The 21774-nt window shown below is 37.1% G+C and overlaps 1 long non-coding RNA gene across 1 annotated transcript in view; it reads left to right on the plus strand.

The window, feature by feature from the left end:
- Positions 1-5724, plus strand: part of LOC107312894 — a 332012-nt gene extending 326288 nt beyond the window's left edge. Inside the window, exon 5 of the long non-coding RNA XR_001554685.2 lies at positions 5631-5724. This is a non-coding gene — a long non-coding RNA (uncharacterized LOC107312894). The remainder of the gene's footprint in view (positions 1-5630) is intronic.
- The last annotated feature ends 16050 nt before the right edge of the window (positions 5725-21774 follow it).

Raw genomic sequence — 21774 nt, forward strand, 5'->3', positions numbered from 1 at the left:
TATGTTTAATTTTAACTCAAGTAGCTCACTACTTGAAATAATAGATGCTACAGGTCAGGGAGTGTGTGGGTAGGAAAGGGTGAACTGTGGTAACCTAGCACTGCCTTTCCGGTACTATCCTTCATGGTACACATGTTAAATTCAGCTGAAAAATCTAAAGAGGTATCAAATGTGGAAAAATCCTTTATGAAAACAAACGAAACCAGCATGTGTAAGCTCTTAATTTAATTACTGCAGATTTATTTTGATTTGTATCTGAAACACAGCAGGCAGAAGAGAGAAATTGCTTGCTAGAATAAAAATAGATCATTCCAATGCAGAGTATTTTCCATTAAGTGCTCCGTAGGCTTATAAGCTGGAGAGCTCCTGTATTTTCTACTCCATCATATAAGGTTTTACATTTTATTTTCAACACACATCAAATTTCAGGATAGTTATATTGGTTATTTAATAGAAGAGTTGCTTGTTCCTTATAAGGGCAAGAAGGAAAAGACCAGCAACTGAAGTCCATCCACATCAGGTCACTCTCCCTGACATTTCCAAAACCCCCTTGGAGGGGTTTGTTATCCTACACAGCACTGTCAGCAGGGCTTTCAACTGCATAGATCCAGACTCATGACACTCACTCAGGCTCTTTGTTTCCATTACTGGAATGTACAAAACCTGCAGTTTCCCCACTGAATCTACCCAGTATGCCTCTGTATGCATGAAGGCTGTCTGAATAAATTGGAATGGAGAACTTCAAGACTTTACCAGAGCTCAAGCAACAATACCCAATTAGTAGCATGCCGCTACATGTTACTCAGTGCTCTGCCACCCCCAGCTTTGTCCTGGGACAATACTGCATTTGTCATCTACTCACAGCATTTGGAGAATCTACCACAAATCTGGTGGCATGAGAACTGCTGGGGACCTTCAGCTATTAGAGGGCAGAAGTGAACTTCAAGAGTAAAGAAAGGTTGCTTGCTGGTAGAAGTTGTTCTTTGAGTACTTGACAGACAGACCCAAATTTCGTTCCCTTTTCATTCTGTTTCTTTCAAGTGCAGTTAGCATTTCCTATCCAGGAACAAGGGACTGGAAAAACTCATTGATGTAGAAGGGCATGTGTTTGTCCTGTTAGAAAGAGTGGCGCAAAGGTAATTTCATTGCAAATCAAAGATTCCAGATAAGTAACTGCAGCCTTTTGTGGTGCCTGCAATGCATCAGGTATGTATCAGGCTTGACAACAGTGCATTGAAGTAGGAGAATTCCAATTCATGTATAAACAGCTATAGCCAATAATACTGCATGGACATTTTAAAAGCAATTTGGAAATGGAAATACAGAGAGATCAGGGGAAAAGATTGAATTATAATTCAATGATCCCATATTTATAAATTATCTAGTATCTATAATACTTGAAAATAGGATTTATTTATTTTAATAATTCATAGAAAGTTCACAGAAGGTAATTTATTAATAATACAGTGTCATCAATATGGATTTGCTCAATTCCTATTCTGTTGAGCTTATTGGTCTGTTTTATGACAGCAGCAAGGAACTCTTGTTTTAAAGTACTGTGAAAATATGCCTATTACCTTGTTTTCAGAATGAAATGTAGAGATGTTGGCAGAATGCAAAGCATCAGTTTGAGGTCAGGAGTAACTACAAACACAGAATTAAGAATACACTCCAGCTTAGGTGAATGTTAAGGGTCACTATGCAGGAAAATACTTGAAATAAGCATGTGCTTGCATTTGAGTCACATCACTAAAATCAATGGAATTACTCTTATACTTACTGGTATAATTATACAATTAAGACACTTAAGTATTCTGTTGATTCAGAGCCAGAATATGAGTTCTCTATAGAGACAAAGCCATATTTGCCTATGGCATATCCAAATATGCCATTTGCAGCCTACTTACCAAACTTGTCAATATTCCATCAATAATATCAGCTGTTTCCTGTACAAACTATCATTGTCCCTACAAAATGTTGGTTTACAAATTATACTCTTTCAACGGTAACATTTAGTAGGGAAGGGAGTAATTGTTTATTTGCATTCCATATTTTTTGTTTAAAAAAATCCTTCCCCCAAATAAGTTTCTCAAGTTGCTCTACTCAAATATTGCATCTGAATTTGTGGAACATCAAATCTGGATGCTTTCACAAAGAAAAGCCACTATCTGATTGGTATTATTGCTGAAAAGGCTGGAATTGTGTTCCTAGGAAAGCAGGACTGTTCATTCCCCTGAGAATATTTGAAACAAATATGCACCAAATAAGTAATTCTGTCTCATGATTTCTTTTAAGCACTCCAACAAGTGCAAAATTGATTAAAGAAATAGATCCAGTAGTATGGTTTGATTGGCTACACATCCAGAACTGCATGCTATTGCAGCACAGGTGATTTTTCATTGTTCTGCTGCCAGGGATGATGCCAGGCATACTGCTGGCTAGTAGTTTGTACTGGTTGCACATGTGTACAGTTCACCTGCTCCTGTGTTTTTTTGGAAAAGCAGATGGATTAGTTCTATTGTACGCAAATACCTGAAGTATGCAAGGATGACCGAGCCAGGCTCTTTTCAGTGAATACTAATGCCAACACAAGAAGCAACAGGCACAAACTGAAACAGAGGATGTTCCCCAGGAACTCCAGTAAGCAATTCTGTACTGTATGGCTGATGCAGCAATGGCATTGGTTTCTCAGAGAGACTGTGCTGTTCCCCCTTCTGAAAGGTGGTCGGAAGCTTCTCTATATAATATAGTGCACTCTGCTCTGGGTGGCACTGCTGGAGCAGGAATTGGAGCAGACCAGGTGGAGCGAGAGGTCCTTTCCAACCTCTACCATTGCATGATCCTATATGATATTTAATTTACAGAACTGGCATGCAAACTTAAAATACAAAATGTTTTTACTTTGTGATCAATCACCTTATATTGCTTTTAGGTTCATGTGCATTAAGTTCAAACCACAGAACCAGCAGCATGGTGCTGAGTATAGAAGATCATCCTCAGACTGAATTGGAGGAAAAGGAAGATTTACTGATCTTAAGGCATTTGTATTTTTATTTTTTCCCTTACCAATTGTCAGCCAATGAACAAGAACATATTGTATTGCAACTTTCTTTGTGATTCATTCCTCATAAAGCAATCTGTTCTCTTAGTGGCACTTGTTATTAATCAAGGTTTTCTCCTTGCACTAGAAGCATTGGCTCAATCACTTCAGTATGTATAATCATTTATTTTTTTGCAGTACACTAGTGAGTAGGTGCTTATATATGTCTGTCAAAGGGATACATTTAGTGTTGCTTTGTAATTTCAATGAGAGCAGTAATGGTTGAAATGTGATTTTTATTTATTTTTTTTTTTAAATAAAAATAGTGACATGTGCCCCACAGAAAGAGAAGAGAGTAAAAAGGATGGAAATTTCCAAACTCCATTTATTTTTGTATTATTGAAACATTCAAAAGTACAAGGCAAAGCTTCTTCAGAATCAATCATTTCATAATGTATCTGCAGTGAGAATAGACTTGTGTTACCCTGAAAAGAATGTGGAAAAGGCTAATTTGGTATAACAGTGCATGTATTTGCAGAGTACAGCACAAAAATCCTCACCCTAACAAACGAAATGGAGAAGGGAGATGGAGGTTGCATATAGATATAATATTCTTTATTGATAAGGTATTGTTTTCCCTGCTTCTGCCTGAATTAAACAGAGATAAAGACAGATGAGATGTAATACATCATTAGTTAGATAATAATTATGTATTTGAATGCAGGAAGGTAATTTTTGATATATTAGGGGGAAAAAAAAATTGAGAATGGCTCCATAAATGAATCAGTTGTTTTGTGTAAGCTGTGCGTGTTCTCCAATGCTTGGAGACCATACTGCCAGGCTACTTGAAAACCAAAAAGGAAAGGCGAGAAGTGAATAGAATGTGACAATTCAAAAGAAAATGTGTGACTACATTTTTTGTTCTCAGAATTGGTTGTCTCATACAGGAGGAAGTTTTTCATGTGGAGGGTGGTGATGCACTAGAACAGGTTGTCCAAGGAAGGAGGTTGTGGATGCCCCATCCCTGAAGGCATTCAAGGCCAGACTGGATGTGCCTCTGGGCAGCCTGGTCTGGTGGTTGGCGACCCTCCATATAGCAGGGCGGTTGAAACTAGATTATCATTGTGATACTTTTCGGCCCAGGCCATTCTGTGAGTCTGTGTTATCCTTGAACTTTTCTGTTACCTATTTCCTGATTTCCACCAATGGTGGCACTGTTTTGTTTTTGTTTGTTTGTTTGTTTTTTACTCTTCCAGACTTTTCATACTACCTGCTTTTCCTTCCTATCCATTTAATAATCTTTTTGATTTTCACGCTATACTAAGGGTAAATTCTGTCTTGTCTTTGTTCTTCTCCTGACTTTCATCTTGCTTGACAATTGTTGAGTAGAGATCTGATGAGAAATCTTCCATTCCCACAACTCCCAACATTATTATTTTTTCTCTTTAAATGATTTTGCACCATCACAGAATTTTACTGCATCAGATTCCAGCAGTTAAAGTATCTTGCAAAGTCCTGATATCACTCATCTTTATCTCTTAGCTCATTTATTTTACCCTTCTTACTCTTTGTTTATTTTCTCCAGTTAGGTTTTCATCTTTAAAGCTTTGCTTCTTTTCTGATACAATTCCATATTTCTTCAACAGAATTCTCTTTATCATCTTCTGTTCCTGCACTCTGGAATATTCCTCATAACCATCACAGTCCTCCTCACACATTCAGATACTCTTATCTATCCGGACTTTTTGGATGATAAGCTGGTTCTGAAAGAGACATACTTCCTACTTCCACAGGGCTGCATCTGCCCCATTTTTTGCAGCTGAAAGCAGGACATGAAGGCAGTGTCCAGGGCAGCCCATGCAGAAGGACACAATGCCCCTGCTTGGGGCTTCTCTGCCCCATCAGCTCTGAGCAGTCACTGCTTTATCCACATGGAAACAGCTTCAAGCTATTGCTCAGATAGTGACTACTGCTCAAGCTGTTTATAATATTTGGGTTGTGATGATTTAGTGCTGTGATTATTGATGCTGTTAGGATATAATTTCTTAATACTGATGTTGCTGTGGTAGGGCATAGTGGCTCATCAAATCACATCCCTGGTCTTTTACGTTCCTTTTAGAAAAGAAAGAATATCTTTGAGTATACATTTAATTTTGGTGCAGCATGGATCATTATGTTGTGTAACTACCATTCAGAAAATGGTTATTATATAGAGCCTGATGGGGTTTCTCCTTGGAAGGTTAGTGAATGCATTTTGTCCCTTCAGAGACATGCCTGCTCATGCAGGGCAGTTCTGGGCTGGAAGAGCTCAGTGAAACCTGCCCTTCCACAGCACCAAGGGGCCTCTTTGTTAGTGGGTGATTAGTGTTGATTAGCAGGGTGATGACAACCCTAACTAGACTCTGAGGGAACCTTAGGAGCAAAACTTTGCAGCTGGGTTACAAGGCTGGACTAATTAGAAGGGCACTGCAGCATATTAGGACGATAGTCTGCTGTCTGGGTAAAAATGGCTGCTTGCTGCTGTACCTCCTGACTTGTGTGGTTTTTAATGAAGATGTTCTTAATGAGGAACAAAATTTTCCTCCTGTAGGGATTTCCTTGGTTTTGGGAGGAGAAGGACAGCATATGTCAGAAGATGCAGCCAACCTTGCCCGGTAGGCTCCCTTCGTTATCTACACTGCATGGTTATCTGGGTGATGCAAAGGCCAGGGTATCCAATTACTAATGAGCCTGAGACAGTTATCACTATTTTTAAAAACTGCTTAAAGCTTTTAATAATGCTGTGAGAAAATAATCTTTGAGGTATGTATTGAGGATATTCTGCTTTGTGTAATTCATTTCTGTGTAGTTTCTAAGAAAGTTAATGAAGTTATAGAGTAATTAAGCCACATATCTTGCAGCTTTGTTGGCTTCCTGTATACACGAAACAGGCATTGGTATACTAGATGTTATCTCTTATAGAAGAGGTGCAGAATATTTTAATAGCCATTGTGCAATTATATTTTGAGTTTCACAACTAGTGGGATTTATCAGTTTTCTTGTATTTGCTTTGTTTTCATTTACAACTAGTTTGGCTTATATAAATCTACACAATGTAGTGGTTTAATTGCCAACAGAATCCAGGCTGAAAGCCAGCTTTTAAGGAGTACTAGTCTAATGCCAAAGTAATGTAGTGTCTGAATCTGGTGGGAGGAGAGGAGGATGCGGGAAGGAGTGTATGGGCTGTGGCTGTAAATTACTGAGTTCTGTGTCTGTCTATTGGAACATCATGCTGTAACTGCAAAAATCAGAGGAAAACTGTATTTTCTAGATTATTGTGATTTTTAAAAAATTTTTATATTTTTATTTAATGTTACTCAGATCATAGACGAAGAATTTGTCCATTCCAAGCTTTAAATAAAAATAAGCATACATGGAATGGATTGGAAAGGATTTTTAAGAAAGAAAATCTAGCCCTCAGCTGCAGGTAATATCATCTCCTCGATGATTTCAGAAGCTGACCTTCTTCTCAGTTTTCTGCTGCAGCACTTTTTCATTGAAACACTTCTTTCCTGAGGAATTGTTTTTTTTCTTCTGTGATGAAGCATTTCTGTGATTGCAGAGCAGTTTTTTTTTTATGTAGAGTTCTATTAGTAGACAGCTGAAAAGATCATTAAACTGCAGTACCTGGGGATCGCTCCTGTGCCACGTCAGAAACTTGTCAAAGATGTAGCCTCCCCTCCACAAAAGCACAAGTAAGCTCAGTTGAGATCTGCTGGAAAAATTAAACTGGGGGGACAAGTCAAGTGTAGGTTGAAAGAACATGGAGTATTCAGTTTAAAATAACCCAGTCTTTTCCAAAGGAATGAATTGCTTCACAGTTAAAGCTAGTATGGGATATGCTTATCTTGATAAACTTAATTCTTTTATGTAATATGATGATCAGACTTTTGTGCACTTTAGGAAATCAACTGTAGCAATATATATGATGTATATATTGATGTATTGAAATATCATGTGTTGTATATCTGATGTAAAGCGAGGTGTTCACAGTTGGAGAAAAAAATGCATTATATAGTCACAAAATAAGGAAGGTTTTATTTTTAAAATGTTTTACAGTAGGGATATACTCATCCTACATCTCTCTAGCTGTACCTGCAACCTCTGTTCTCTTTTCTTCTTTGAAGTGCCTCTGTATCAACACGCACAGCACAGAGAATAAATAGGAACAATTAGGGGTCTGTGTGTGGTTGGAGGGCTACATGTCACTGCAATTACAGAGACCTGGTGGTATAGTTCATGTGACAGGAATGCTGCTATGAATGGTTACATGCTTCTTAGGAAGGACTTGCCAGGAAGGCAAGGTTGTGGAGTTTCTTTTTATGTGGGAGAATAAATGGAATTTATCAAGCTCTGACTCAGGATGAATGATGACTAAGCAGAGAGCTAATGTGTGACTATTAAAGGGCGAGATAATTTGGGTGACATCTTTGTGGGTGTTTACTACAGCCACATGATCAGTAGCCGGAAGTTGAGAAAGCATTCTACAGACAGCTGAAAGGTGTTAAAGGGCATGGAGCATCTTTTATATGGGGAAAGGCTGAGAGACCTGGGGCAGTTCAGCCTGGGGAAGAGGAGGCTGAAAGGGCATCTTATCAATGCCTATAAATACCTAATGGATGGGAGTCAAGTGTATGGTGCCAGGCTCTTTTCGGTGGTGCCCAGAGACAGAGCAAGGGGCAATGGGCCCAAACTAAAACATAGGAAGCTCCACATGAACGTGAGAAAGGGTTTCTTTACTTCAACAGAGCACTGGAACTGGCTGCCCAGAGAAGCTGTGGAATCTCATTCTCTGGAGATGTTTAAAACCCACTTGGATGCTTTCCTGTGCAACTTGCTGTGGTAACTGCTTTGGTGAGGTTAGGCTTGGATAATCTCCAGTGATCCTGTCCAACCCCTACAATTCTGTAATTCTGTGATAATGTGGATAGTAGAGTGCATATACAGTGGTTGCTATTAACAAATAATGTCCATTTTAAATACTGTGTCTACTAGTGAAACCAGCTTGTCTTGTAACTTAATGTGTGTGTGCGGTGTACCATCCTGAGACAGACCTGTTCATTGCTTTAAGAATCCACTGAGTTTAGTCATATTTCCAAGTATTTCTTTGCCCTTTCCTTGTAGTACAGTAGACTTCCTAATCTTTTATTATTTTATGGCCTGTTCAGTGTAAACTCGTGTACCACCAAAGCTGGAATATTTGACCCAGTTTTCATTCATGGAATGCTACCAAATGTGCAGTTATAAAGTAATCTAGGTAGTTCTATATTGTGAAATGTGCAATACTCACATTATTGTAACCTCAATATATTTTATTTTTCTCTCTTCTCCTAAAGTGTGTGCTCTGATCCTATGGCTGGTGTGACAGAGAATTTCAACAGAATGAACAGTAGCAAACCAGTGCTTAACTTTAATGTTCTCAAGAGATCTAAATAAGTTGGGCATTAAAGAATGTGAATCGTTCTTCCATCCATGTGCAAATAGCCACATTACCTTTGTCTGGAGTTGTTCTAAGGTTGCCCTGAAGAAGAAATATAAACACATGGAATGTGTGATTTGCATCCTTACCAAATTCATCACCTTTCTTAAAATACAGAGCTGAATTTAGTGCTCAGTTTAAAACTGCTATTTCTGTAATTGTTTAAAGGCCAGCTGGCAAGGCACTAAACAAAAGCTATCATGTCCGTAAAGCAAAAATCATTTGCTGTAACAGCTTCTTGCAATTTTGTGATTCAGGGGGATGGGAAGGCTTTGAAACTTACTCTATGAATCATTCCCAACATCTTGTGTTACGTGAATATTATTTTTAAGTGTGTAACTATGCTATTAGAGCCTTCTGTGATTTAGAGAGAGCTTTCAGAATACTAAAAAGTCATTATTTACTTTCTTACAGTCTATTAGTGCGGAACAATCCTCATGTAGGCTCTGCTGTGGCAGAGTTGATTGGTTCTCAGTGGACTTGTCTTGTTAATAGGAGGAAAGAGGATGGCTCTTACTGATATTTCTGCTCCCATCCAGAACATGACTCCTCTAGACAGCTAATTGTATTGCATTTGAACTTTCTCCCTGATGTGGCAAAACAAATGTCCTTATACTTCTACATTAGTCATCTTTTCTTCATAGATGGCAGTGCTTCAACAGCTTACCAAAGAAGCCTGAGCCTATAGATGACTGAGATGGGACATCTTCCTTTCTCTCGGTGAAACTTCAGTGTCAGGAAGATGGGAATGCCTCTAACCTGGGCCAAATTGGGAAGCTGTGTTGGGTCCCATTGTTTTCCCTTCCAGACTGATTGTACATTATCCTGGAGCTAGCAAATATTTACATGATGAGACTGGATCGCTGTCTCCTAAAACATAGAGTGCTAAGTGCACTCTGCCTCATCATTATTTAAACATCAGGGATGCTCTGATACGGGGCATGTATGTGAACTCTAGGAAAGCTTTTCTGCAGCAGTTCAAGCTCTGCACCTGGGAATGAATAAGTAGCAGTGCAGAGACTGTGTTTATGTGCAGTTCCTTACAGTTTTACTGCCAGTGGCTGTTTATTGAACTGTACATACACGTGTAACTGCTATCTGTCAGCAGTGTTAGCTGAAATGGCAAGACAGTGCAGGTTGAACACTGTCAGTTAACATTAGGCTCTCATTAGATTTAAATCATTAAAGCCATAGTTTCACCTGTGTTTGATAAACTGAGATCCATTAAAAAAAAACACTAAGACTCCTGTTAGTTTGACTGCACATTAGGTAGTAGCAAAAACAAAAGCCCTATTCAATATCTATTTAGATTACTGCCGTTATGAAGTGGTGGTATCTATTAGCTTCTTTTGGGTTTGGCTTATAAAAATTAACTGATGTGTGTATCACCTCTGAAATTATACAGTGAGAAAGAGTTTGAGGAAGAAGTGGACTGTTTTCATGTACTCCAGACTTGGAGAATCTTTGAAGAATGAGTTTATGTTACATGAGCTTATTTGTGCCATAGGCATAGCCAAAATATTCTTCTACCAGTGTTGAGTTTGCTGACAAATACTGTTTTGGCTAGTCTAAAGATCCATCCTTATTCTTGTTTCATGTTTCCTTCACCCTATGTTTATGGGTTTTTTAAAATAATGTGAGTGTAATATAGCTTTGGAGGATAATTGGACAGATATATGTAACTGATTGTATGAGTTGGTGCGCTTCTTCATTGTGACAGCCAAGTGAATGATCAGCTTTTCTAAGAGTGCATTATTTTGATGTGTCTGTAACTTTTAATGAATGAAATAAAACATGACAAGATAATTTTGGGCATAACAGTGGAAGAGAGACGTGAGTTTAGGTTTTGATCTGAATGATAAATGGGGCATTTTCCATCCAATTTTTCATGGTTTGAGTGAGAGTTATGTGGTTAAAAATGATTTCAACAAACAATGTAAAATTGGTGGTGGCCATTTATAATATGAACCACTAACAATTGAATAATAGCTAGTTTATTTTCTCCAGGGTATAGTATCTAGTTTATGAATGCACTTGTACTTCATAAATCATTCTCAAGAGCAAAAGGGAGAAAAATGAAAAATCCATTTTCCTTCAGCCCCCAGGGTTTTTATTTAATTTTTAATGAAATAGAGAGGATACTTCATCAATGGCAACAATAGAACATTTTCAGTGCTCATCTTTGAAAACAAACAGAAACAAATCTTAAGCTACTACTAAATATCCCCATCCCACAGCCCAAAACAAATAGTCAAAGGAGCTGCCTTGAGACATGAAAAAGATTTTAAATTGAATAGATTTTTGAAGCATTTAAAGATTTGACAGTAACTTTACTTAGGTGTGAGATGTTCTTACCTAGCAGATAGCAAAATAAAGTCAGTGTTAAATGTTTATATGATTTTTAGATGGTGTAATACTTCAGAGCACAAATGAATTAAGGCTGCGTATTTTCTTTCCGTTTCTGGCTTGTGTGACAATGGGAGCTCTGGAATCAGAAAAGCTCTGCTTGAATATGACGTTTGTCCTTTCATTATCTTAAATGGTGACTATAAATCTCTGTATATCATAGGGCAATGTTATTTAAAATTCAAATAAGAGAATTCTGCTGAGTGCAATAGTGTGACGTGTTAGTACTGTGTGAGCTCAAGAGAAGATTTTTCTCCTGTTGATTTAGGTATCAGCTTTATCAGTCTGAGGCACAATGGCATCATGAGATAATCTAATTTTGCCTCATCTATTTCAGAGGTTATTGTATGTTACATTCTGTACCCTTGTATTTTATTTTTTGCACACTGACATTACTGAGCTTATCCTTTATGGAAGTGTCTGATTATGATTTGAGGACATCAAGAGAGAGGGGAAAAATAAAAGATGAGGTTTTGTCTGTTGGAGGGGGGGATTGTGAAGGTGTAGAACATCAGGGGTGTGAAGGTGTAGAACATCATTCAAAGAATAATCATTCCTAAAGTATGCAACATATTTCCAGGTTACATTAATCCTTTTTGAGTTACTTCCTAGATTCTGATTTGCTGCCAGATATACACACTCTTCATTGTTACTGATTTTCTTTTGATGAACAGTTCTAAGCTCAGACCAATTCTCAGTCATTTCTTGCATAAATGTCCATATTTTCACATGTTCCCAATGTTCTCAAATTGTGTGTTTGTGTGTGAATGCCAGGAATGGGTTCTGTTTTTTGGCATCTGCCACACCCTTTTGCATTGTAGTAGAATAAGGAAAAACATCATGGTTCTTGCAGAAAATAGGAATTCTTGCTAATAAATTTTTAGCAGGAGAACTACTTTTGTCATCTAGTAATCATGTTATTGTTTTGCTTTCGGTGACATTTGTTTACTGATGCAGTTTCTTACTTTCACTAGGAAGTCTGTCAGTCCACGTAAACTCATACCTAATCTGAACGAAGGAAGTGTTCTCATTCTCAGACTAATGGGATATACATACTACTACACATATATACATACTATACATACTACTACAGCCATTACTAGACTTCAGTGCATCATCCAGATTGCAAACAATAAGTGTTTTTCAGGAGCTGTATTTCAAATAACTTCTAGAAAGCAGGTGTAGAATCTAGATGATCTCTGTGTAAAGCTTAATCAGCATTATATATTACTGCATCTTGAAGCATCAATTTAAGAAGAATTGGGGTTCGATGTAAATTAATGATCAGTGTGAAATTCAGTCAAGACTAGTGCTTGTCTTTAGCACTATTCTGTCTCCTTTAAGTATTTCAGCAAGTACTCCTTTGTAGTGTCTGCACTGTCATACCTGAGTCAACTGTTGTGGAGCATAAGTGAAGTTGCTGCTTTTCACTGTCTGAGGTATGGATTTTAAAGCTGCTGCTGTTTACCACAGATGGCAGTAGTATTACAAAGTTTTCCTTTTTGTTACTGGTACTAGAACATACTGTTGATCATTTAATTTCCTTTTCTAGTATGCTTTCTGTAACACACTGCTGTTTGTGGTATTACCATGCCGCTTGTGCCAACAGTATGCAGAAGTTGCGTATTCAATTGTCATACAGAGGACAGAGTATGGGAAAATAAAAGTATGAAGCAGCAGCTTGAAGAGCATTTGAAAACAAAATGCCATGCAGAATTCAGAGTTCCAACCTAGTTGTGTATCACCAGCAAAGTGAGTCTCTGCATAGCAAGCCTAAATGTTCTTTCCATCCATCAGCAGATGAAATTCTTCTAATAGTGTTTTTTCTCATGCACAGTAATTAGTTATTTTCCTGCCTTAGATGGCAGTTCAGCTAAATTTTTATTGCTTCATGTGCTCATGGCTCATTTATTGTTTTATTTTTCTTCTCTGTTTGCTAGATTTATTACTTTTGCATGAAATAATTCTTTTGAGATAACTGCTTACTTCCGTGAAAGCTTCTTCAATTTGAAGTTGTTCTGCAGTTTTGATTCTTGTTACTCATAAACAAAATGCCACTAGCAATCCGCATGGCTTCTGCCGAAAGGTACAGCTGAGAGAATTAGAAGAAACTCAGCATGAAGAAAATAATCTAATTTCATAAATTCTCACATTTATAACCTTTCTTTAAAATTAAACTTGTGTGAACACTAATTCCTTTCAAGACTAAAAATTCCAGGATGCTTGGGGTTCTTGGTCTGCATTTTCAGGAGAGAAGCAGCAGGATGTTCAGTGTTCTGAAGAGCTCAGCTCTCACACATTCTTCTAATTTGATATTTGGACACATTTTCAAAAAATAATGAAACAAGTGCAGTTAGTCTCATCACACTGGGTTAAGATCATGCTTCCAGTTTCTCTTCTGAAGCTGCAGAGACAGCCTAGCAGTCAAAAGCAAAGAACCATTTTGCAAAATGAAACACACACACACAAAAAAAAAACCCTCTCAAATTCTGTGTAAAAATCTTACAATAGGGTAAACTGTTCTTGTATGCTTTCAGTGTACAGTCTGACCTCTTCTAGAAGGTGCTTATGTTAGAAGCATAGTTATTAGAGAAGAGAGACACGATTTTCTGTGGCGCACTTTAAAATTCATACCAGCCTGCTTTCGTAACTTAGCGTTGTCTTAAGCTTGGTTGGCAAAGAGTTCTGCGTGGTTACCTATAAATAATTGAACTGCAAATAAACCCGTTGTCACCTGAAGTACATGGTAACCTTAATAATAATGTTAGGAATAGCCTTAGTATGGTGAAAAACAGATGAGATGTGAACATATTCCCTAGCAACAATGCAGATACTGAGTTACATGAGCAATTGGATACCACTCTTGTCACTGATATTACATTTCTCTGTATCACTGAAGATCAGCTAATTAAAAAGTGCATTTAGCCAGAGGAATTATTTTTATGAAATCATAGATATGCTGAAAGCAAATACAAAGAAAAAGTAATAAAGCTTAATTTACTTATGAACATTCTAATCCATCTGCTATACCAATATATCAACATTAAGATTATCCTGTATTACTGTAGTATTCCTTTTTTCAAAGTACGTTCCACTCAAAAATAATGAAGATTAGAATTTAGTTCTGTTGAAGATGACTATGAGACACAAATTCAAATGGCGGTGAAATAATCATTGTGTTTAAATTCCAAAGAGCAGAGCAGTAGTTAATATGACAGTGCTCAGGCATGTTTCATTCATTTGTGGTTGGAATTAAAGAAATTTCTTATCATTTTAATGCTGCACAAAGTAACGTCCATGTCCATCCTTGTGAAGAAGCCATTCTCCTTGATAGTGCTGATGAATTTCTTATCTTCTCCAGAAGGAAGGGAGTAAGAACAGCTGAGGACAGAACAATGACTTTTTCTCTCCTCCATCTATCAACATTTCTATAACCATGTGAAATTCTGCCTGAGAGCATATTTAAAATATGTGCATGTGAACCTTAAAAGGTGGGTGCAAAATGACTTCTGACTGCAGATCATGTAGACAGAACTCTGCAAATCATCCCATTTATAGTTCTGTTTCAGTTTTAAGTCTTCCAATTTTTGGAAAACTAGATCAACTAAATCAAACTAGTTCATACTTTTTCCTTGGTATGTCATTCTATGGAGAGAAAGAAACAAGAAAGAAAGAAAATATCTGTTCCAATAATTTTGCAACAAGGGATATACATTAAGGGTTCTTTTGTGTATGCGTTCTTTTCTGTCCTGCAAAGCAGCGCTGATCTGTTACACGGGATGAGTTCTTCAGTCCCAGCAGAAATGATAGGTATTTGGAATCTTTACCAGAAATTGGGAAGGGAGATTTTATATCCACTCCTTGCACATATTGCCTTGAGCAGGTGTTTGCTGCCTGTTGCCAGGAAGCAGTTACTTATCCAGTCACGTATCCATATGCAGTGCAGTATAGCACCCTGGCACTTGTCAAAAGAAAGTCGCAGTCTCTCTCCAATGAGGTAGTTGCGGCTGGTGAGAAGCCTCCTTTTGAGAAAATGCCAGCCAAATGATATAATTGGTCTGTACCTTTGGCTTAGCAAGCCCTTCTGTCTAATTTTTAGGGGTAGGAGTAGTTCTCTCTTGAGCTACTCACTTCCTTGGCCTCTTAAAGTAGCACATTTGATCCATGACAGTGTATGGTGACTCCAGCTTTTCACTGAAGATAGAAACTTCATGTGAAGCTGGTTTTTAAAAAAGTAATAACAACCTAATATTGTACTGACTTATGTTTATGCTTATGCTCCATAAGCATCTCTTCAGCTCCTGCATTTAACTTCAGTCAGTTATCACAAATGTGAAAAGCTTTACTGTGAACTGCTGGATCTGACTTAAGCTGTTTCCTAAATAATTTTATTGACAACTCTCCTACTGCTGTTGCTGACTTGCAAATACCTGATTTGTAGAGAAAAACACCCTTTCACATATGTCTACTAGTAAATTTTGCAGTACTGTGTGTAGTCTACTTATCACACAGATGGGTATGAGCTGAACTAAGCTCTGTGATGTGTTCATTGCCATGTGATTGGGAAAGCAGAAATGAACAATTTTCTGTGAAGCATTTACTTTTCTTTTTTCTAGGAGAGGCACAGAGGGGAGGAGTAGGGATGTACAAGGGCTGCTCTGAGAGTGCTGCCTCCCATTTTATGTTGTCCCAGAATATTGGAGGTGGATGTTGATGGGATGGCGGTAGATGTTCAGCCTTCGCACCACTGTTCCATTATGTTGTGTGGCTATGTGACAGATGGCAGCAGAGGGGCAGTCTGACAAAATGGCATCTGACATGGAAGCACATATGAAGCAAAGGGGTGGAATTGAATTCCTCCATGTGGAAAAAATGGCACCCACTGACATTCATTGATGCTTGCTGAACAGACCAAGCAGTGGATGTGAGCACAGTGAGGAGGTGGGTGGTGCATTTCAGCAGTGGTGACAAGAACATGAAAACCAAGTATTTTGCTACAGATATACAGTTATGAATGTGGCATGCAGACTGTTCTTCATCACTGGCAAAAATGCATAGCTTTAGTTGGTGTTTGTGTTGAAAAAGAGCAAATGGTAGCTGTGAATTTGCTCTATCGATAGTGTTGTTATTCTCTTTGAAGCTGTTGTAGTCACCAAGAAAGTAAATAGAAGACATTATTTTTTGAGCCATCTACGTATATTTTTTAATAAGCTACTTACATTCCTGGGGTGTATTTGGTGTACAAACACAACACTGCTAGCGTGAGGTCATTTTTGATGCTGAGACTGTGTTACACTTTTCAGTTGAATAGATGAACATTTACTGAACACATGGAATTAACTAATTATATCAGCTATTAATGATTTTTACTCTGAATTACTTCATGAATAAAAATTAATTTTCATGACTGTCTCAAAGATTAACCTGGATTATACTGCTGTGTACTAATTCTTACAAGGTGTTCTCTTACCACATATTTGCAGATATCTATGTCAAAAATGCATTCAAATGTTCTCCTTTGAATTCTTCATTCTACATCATGATTAATAGCAGCACTGTAGAGACTGTCGTTGTTTTTTGTGACTTTTCTGTTCTAAAAGATGATCCTCAGTGTCTCCAAGTGTATCATGCTTTTTCACTTTATTATTATTTTATTTTTTTAGAAAGCCTTGCTGTTTTTAAACCTCTTCTTATCCCCTGAGCCGTCACCAAAGACAGGCTTTGCATTATTTAGCATTTTTAATTCAGCTTGAAACATTTCTTAAAGAAACAATTTGAGCTATGAAGAAAAATTTCTCCTTCCGATTTTTCAACTACATGAGTTGAAAAATAGCTATTCTTCATGTAAGAAGGCTCAAGATGGCACTGAACTGTTTCCTTCTACACATGAGCTCACTCTAAATGTTCGGTATGCTTTTATTTCAGGGAAGAGTGTGAGATAGTGAGGAGTGCTATAAAACACTGGGGACTGGAAATGCAGCTTTTGGATGCAAGGGAGTGATAGGTCAGGGGTAGGCAGAGAGGACTGTGAGATGGAGAAAAATTGACAACTTTTACAAGTAAGGCTGCTGCTCAAATGCATTGAAAGGAAAGGATTTCACCTTTGTCTTTCGTTTTCTTTTTGATGGTGTTGAACACTGCAGAACATTTGTTCCATGGAGGATGTAGTCAAAGAGTCTGTTGTCTCTTCTTTGGAAGAACAAGGGAAAAGAAGAATGCTTTGAGCAGTGCTTTTTCTTTGCCCAGAGGCTCTATATTTGAAGTAGCAGAACTACATGTAAAATGAAAATGATTGCAAACCATACCAATGTAAACAATGCTTTTCCTTTTTGCTTTGTGACATTTTTCTATCTTTGATTCATTTCAGGGTCACACATTAGGGTTATGTTCCAGATGTTGTTTTATTTTTTGTCCTCTTTCTATTACAGTTTCTTTCAAAATATTTTTTCTAGTCTCCACAAATGCTTAAATCTGCATCAAAATCCTAAGAAGCAATAATACTGCATTGGGTCTGGATGTAGTGAAATGTATTGGGAGGGTTTGCTGGTAGAAATGTCATGGTAGGTTTTCCTAAATTCCTTTGTTCTACCCTTGCATGGGCTCTTTGAAGTGGTCTTGATGGCAGAGGAATAGTAGAAAACAATTGAAGTGGGCATATGGTTTCAGTTTTGGAAATTATTATTAACAAATATTGTTGCATTTTTAGGAGCTGAGTTTGGAAAACTATTAATATATATTCTTGTCACCAAACTAGTAGCACTCTAGAAACTTAACGTTAGCAAGAAATTAATTCAAAAACTGCTTGCTAACAAGTTACAAGAATAGCAATATCCTGGGTGGCAACATCTACCCACTTGTGGTAGGTTAGTAAAATCGTCCTCAAAAGAGTCAGTTTGAGAGAGACCTTTTTATTCCCAATTCTGCCCCATATTCATAGTAGAGAAGTTTTAGCTCTGTGTTGGCTCAAGTCCTTGTACAGTTGTTTCAAATAACTGCAGTAATGGAGGTTCCACCAGATCTCTGAATCATCATTCAAGTATTTGGCCATATTCGTAGTGAAGAGATATCTTTCTTATCTAATGAGAATTTTGCATGCTCCAACACGTCTGTTGCCTGTGTTTTGTTAGGGTATGCAGTTCTGTCCTGGAAATATTTCTGCACAAGGGTAAATTATGTACTTGTCTCTGGGGGGGGAGGAAGAGAGGGGGAGAATCCTTTTTTTGTTTGTTTGTTTTGTTTTGTTTGTTTGTTTTTGTTTTTTTTCTTTCCTTTTTACTTTGAGATTTGGCACAAAATGACTTCTATGAAGATTGGAGAATGGATATTAAACCCAAGAACTCTTGAGATTTCATCATGTTGCTACATTTTCAAGTATTAGAGTAGTAGGTTTATTCGGCATATCCTCTGGAAATATCTGAACTGGATATAAATAAATAGTTCTAGGGCATGTATAATAGATATATATTATATATTCCTTTACTTTGTATTGCACGCTTTCTAGCTGTTCGACAGGTTCCTGAATATCTGAATTTTTCAATAGACTCTTAATTGTGATCTGTCAGCTTCAGCACAGGAATTCCATGGTACAAACACAAATTGCAATGCATTCTTTGCTTCCATACATCTTTTCTTTTGATTGAAATTTTATAATTCTAATCAACTTTGTTCGTTCAGCTCCAGAATTGCTAATACTTAGTAACCCAAGGAAATTGCTTGTAAGAATCAGGATTAATTAATTGGCCTTGGCTTCATATACACTCTAATCTAGTACTAGAGATATTTAAATGTGGAGAAAGATGTCCCTGTCCTTCACACATTGGCCTCAGTTTTCCTCACTAATAGCTTTAGTCATTTCATAACGTATTTTACAAGCAAGGTCAAGTTAACAGGAGCTTTTATAGGCCAATATTTTACAGGAAATCAGTGAACCAAAAACTGTAATTATGTATGGGAAATAATCCCTTGAATAATTAGTGATGATTAACTGGCTGTTATTGAGAGAAGTTGTAAGGATTTGATAGAAGAGGTAGAAACCAAGTTACCAAACCTATGGTGTTATGTATTTCATAAAGCTCTCCATTTAATTTCTTGTACCTAAACAACAGTGTAAGTAGAGCTCTAATTGTGCTTTTTAACTGTTGGTATTGTAAGGTATAAAACTGCATTTTCACACACGGTGTTGCTGCTTCAAAAAGCAGTGAGCTCATTGTTAGTGTACAAGATTAAATGAGCATTAGCAGTGCTGACATATTTTCATCTGGTTAAGTATTCTATGCACCAACATAGTTCTTTCCAAACTGGTTTGATTCTGTGGAACAGGACATAGTTGTGTAATTTTGCTAGGTGTCACTGTATGACTTCAAAATACTTCAAAACAAGATACATGTCCTAAAATTGCCTCACATGTGTCCTCCCACATCCAGGAATCTATAGTGGAAGTATGTAAGAGCAGGAAAGGAAGGAGCTCCATGTGCTCTTGAACAGATTATTAAAATTGCAGTGATGCCTGAAAAAAATAAATCATCTTGGGTACTTGAAGTTGAAGCATCTTTTAGGAAAGAAAAATCTCATATGCTTAGCAGAATATTTGGATAAGTGGCAATAAATAAAATAGAGAATGAAAGAAACTGTTGTTTTTCAAGCTAAGTAAAAGCCAAGAGCTATAATCACAATGAGGATCTATGTTTAAAAAATACTTTCTGGCAGTTACAGTATACCTCTGGTAAATAATAGCCATGGGGTCAAATCCACTCAACTTCCACTTCAACAAAGATTTGAAGTAATTCCTTTTTTTTCTTTTTTTTTTTAATCCCAAGTATGTTGCTAGCATCTTTGTCAGTAAAGTGTTTTGAGGTCTCTTCATCTTTCCTTCTGAAGCCGTGTCATTTCATACAGGATGTTAAAAATTTTATTAGAACAGGGACTAGATCCCAGATGTCCCGGGTTTCAGGAAACCGACCTAATTAGCTGTTGTGTTCACCCATGTCTCTCAAAGAGCATTGGCTTTCTTAATCAGACTTTCACTGGAGATTTTACCTAGGTTTATAGGCCCTAGTACAACACATCCCCATCCCAGCTGGCTTCACCCCATCATAGGTTGCTCTCACAGGGACTATTTACAAAAAATAATATCATAAGGTAACTTCTGATTATTTCGATAAAATTATTCTAGTTCACTATTCATTCTCTACTTGTTTTAAAACATGTTCTGTATTTCTAGGATACTGAAGAAATAAGCTACATCTATTTATAATTGTTTATGTAATTCCTACAACAATGCAAATTCACCTGGCACATAATTAAAATAATAATAATAAATGCTACACTTTTAATTTGAATAAAAGTCAAAATAGTCTGAAACACACCTTCCAGGTGTGTATATTATTTTTACAGTGCAGAATAATTTCTGTTTTGTGCAGCTAGTGCTGATTAAAAGAAATTCACCTCATTGAATTTAATAAAACTAGCTAATTTAAGAACAGTCAGGGTATTAAAATTTACTGTACATGACAACTGTTCTCATTTCAGAATGCACCCTACCACCTCTGTTTGATTAGATTTCTTATTACAAGTTCTGAAAAGGTTAATGAGTACCTTAACAAAGCAGCTCAGGTTCTATAATTGGGTGTAATAAGAAGATACAGCGATGGGCTTCTTTGTTGTTGTAATTTAGAACTTAGATACATTGTAAAAACAACATAGTGCATGTAAAGAAAAATAGGGTCTCCTAAGTTCACGGTTTGAAGATAGAAATTGGTTTATACTCTGGTTGATTTAAACAACTAACAAAACTCTGCAGTTCCATGCTCTGTATCAACAAGCATTTATCTCAAAGGCAATTATTTTTCACTTCCACAAGTGGAGACAGAAAATGTTACAAGAAATGAAACTTTGTTAAAAAAAAAAATAAAAAAAAAATCTCCTGAACTCATCTGATACCCAGTTATGCTTTGAGTATCTACTGTAGGATTTGAAATTTTCTTCAAAGTCAGTCTATACCTTTCACTCTTGGCTTCAGTTTTGCTGATGTAAAAATGAGAAAGTCCGGTCATCTTTGCTCATCTAAAGGATCTACTTTCTTGATTATTTGCGGAACCTATTTACCTCTGAATCTAGTTTCAGGCTGCACCACTATTCTTTGAATATGTGTGATGAATCACATACATCATAAACAAATACTTTTGTGTGTGCAATCATCTCATTCCTAACCAGCTAGTACCTAAAGATTTTTATTCTTTCGTATTTTCTATTTTATGTTCTTTCAACTCTTGATGATGTTTTTGTTTTTAGTTTCCAGTTCTCTACCCTCACCATTCTTGCACTATTGAACTTTATTTTGTCTGTACTATTTAAGTCTTGAAGGATCTAAAATTCCTTCTGTATGATATCCTGAGTCTTTTCTGTACTGATGAATTCTTCCAAGTTCGTTCCATAAGAAAATTCATAAAGAGATATAGAATAGAATCACAGAATCCTTATAGTTGGAAGGAACCTTTAAAGCGCATCCAGTACAGCTCCCCTGCAATGAACAGGGACAGCACACCTAGAACAGGTTGCCCAGGGCATGATCTGGCCTTGCCTTCAAAGTCTCCAGGGATGATCAACATCATCTTGGCAACCTGTTCCAGTGCCTCACCACCCTCACTGTAAAAGACTTTCCTTTTATCCAAGAATATCCTTTATTTTTATTTAAAATAGTGTGAGTGAGAATGCTTCACAAGATGGGTCCATAAGTTCCAGGGGGTGATGGATTTACACATTCAAGTGTAAATTTGATGTTTATGTACTAATAGAAAGGGAAAATTAAAGC

Source organism: Coturnix japonica, chromosome 4, assembly GCF_001577835.2.
Source record: "Coturnix japonica isolate 7356 chromosome 4, Coturnix japonica 2.1, whole genome shotgun sequence".
Classification (NCBI taxonomy): domain Eukaryota; kingdom Metazoa; phylum Chordata; class Aves; order Galliformes; family Phasianidae; genus Coturnix; species Coturnix japonica.